This window comes from Octodon degus, unplaced genomic scaffold (assembly GCF_000260255.1).
Source record: "Octodon degus isolate 3935 unplaced genomic scaffold, OctDeg1.0 scaffold00115, whole genome shotgun sequence".
In the NCBI taxonomy this organism is placed as follows: Eukaryota; Metazoa; Chordata; class Mammalia; order Rodentia; family Octodontidae; genus Octodon; species Octodon degus.
In genome coordinates, this window is record NW_004524691.1 from 2,056,559 (window position 1) to 2,058,701 (window position 2,143).

A 2,143-nucleotide genomic window follows, 5' to 3' on the forward strand; every position below is an offset into this window, starting at 1 on the left:
TAGCATAATTAATGGGCTTGAAAGAGGACATCACATGTAGAAAACATGGGTGATTTTAGGCGCTGAGGAAGCTGATAATTTGCTAGTGGTCACTTCATATGTTCAGCTTCGAATGTGCACACCTCAGGTCTCAGCTGCTGGAGGCCTGACTCTCAGCAATGACTGCAGGTGGAGGTCTGGTCTGCATGTGTGTCTCCCTGCTTCTGGTCTCTCCTCCTCAGCCATTTGTTTTCCCAAGCCCAAGGACAGTGCAACAAGAATATCTCAAAGTCCACTGCCGTCTGTGCATACGTAACTGCTCAGGCACCCTCTAGGCATGGTGACTCAGCCTTCAGGGCTCTTTCCTTTAGTGGGAACAGACAGAAGACAGCCAACATCTACTTGTCAAATATATCCAGCTTTCTATATGGCTGGTGAGGAAAACCTTACAAACTAGCTGTTCATTTAGAAGGAGGCTAAAGTTTGTTTAGAAGGGCAAGTTTGGCATCCAGGTTGGGCTTAGATGACTTAATGAATCTAAGTCATTATGAAATTGCAGGAATTAATGACATATAGTAAATAAGCTCTGTATAAAAGTCAGTTTTATACCAAAAATCAGGTAGGTGCATATACTAGTTCCTTCCATCAGACCTATTCATTTGAATTCAAAGTGCAGCATAAAATTACAATGAAAATAAATGAGAAACATTTTTTGTAAGAAAACCTTAGATGACAGTGCAGTATTTATGTGGCACTGAGTTATGACATTGGATACCATTGTGGAATGAGAAAAAAAATGTTTCAGCTTCTGCTTCTTCAGGGAAGGGAGGCACTTGCTGGAAGAACTGGGTTCAATGAATTGTTTTGGGTGAAGACTAGGGACAGAAGTTAGATGGTGGTTTGATAAAAGGGGAATGTAAGTGAGACTTCCCTCCCCTCAAGAAATTGTAGCACAAAAATGAAACCCTAATGATTAAATATTTGAATCAGACAGATGGTGGACCACAGTGGGAAGGAAGGACACCCACAGGGATCCCTGGTAGGGACCCTCAGAAACTTAAAAGGGCAGGCACCAAAGTTCTGTGCATTGGAATCTTGTTCATGTAAATGATTTCCTTCTCAGCTTTTCCTCTTTCCCCTTTGGAGTCTCAGACTTGATTTCTGTGCTGTTTTTTTCCCCCTTCTTTCTGCCCTCTTCTCTCTATCCCCTTTGTGCCTGCAGTGATTCATTGTGTTAATACTGCACTAATCTCTGCAACATTTGGTAACCTGAGTTCATAAAAACTGACCTTTTACAGTTAATATTTTTATTAATGTGCTGGGACTGTTGGAACAGAATACTACAAATTGGTAACAGATATGTAGTCTCACAGTTCTGCAGGCTGGAGTCCAGCATCATGTGTTAGTGAAGTTGCTTCATTTTGAGAACCATGCCTGTCTTTGGGCTTCTGGATTCTTGCTGGTGATCTTTGGCATTTCTGGGTTTACAGAAGCATCACCCACAGCACTGCTTTATCTTCACATGGTGTTTTACCTCTGTTAGTGTTTGTTTCTGTGTCCCTAGTTCTCCTCTTTATAAGGATTGTGGTGTTGGCAACAAATCCATTTCCTGGTGAGACTTCTCCTCCTGGCCTGTAGGTAGCTGCCTCCTTGTGCTCTCACCTGCCTCTTCTCTGTGAGCATGGGAAGACAGAGTGTGCTTGTGTCTCTTATACAGGAAGGATGGTGATGTGTGTCTGTAAGCCCAGCACTTAGAAGATTGAAGCAGGAAGATCATTCCAATTTCAAAACTAGCCTAAGCAAGCTCAAGATCAACCTGCACAACATGGTGAGGTCTGTTTCAAAAAGCAAAACAAAACAAAGCAAAAAATAAACAATAACAACAACAGAAATAAAATACCAGCAACAATGCTTTCATTCTGTGGGACTAGACTTACCCTGTTGGCCTCACTGCCCCATCTCTACCTATAGTCATATTAGGGATTGCAGATTCATTATAGGAATTTGGGGGGAGTAGAATACAATCTGTAACATTTTTTTCACTTTAAATTTTATATTTATTTTTCAGTACTGAAGATTTAATCCAGACTCTTCTCACTGAATACATCCTCAGCCCTTCGAAAAAGTTTTATTTATTTATTTATTTATTTATTTATTTATTTAT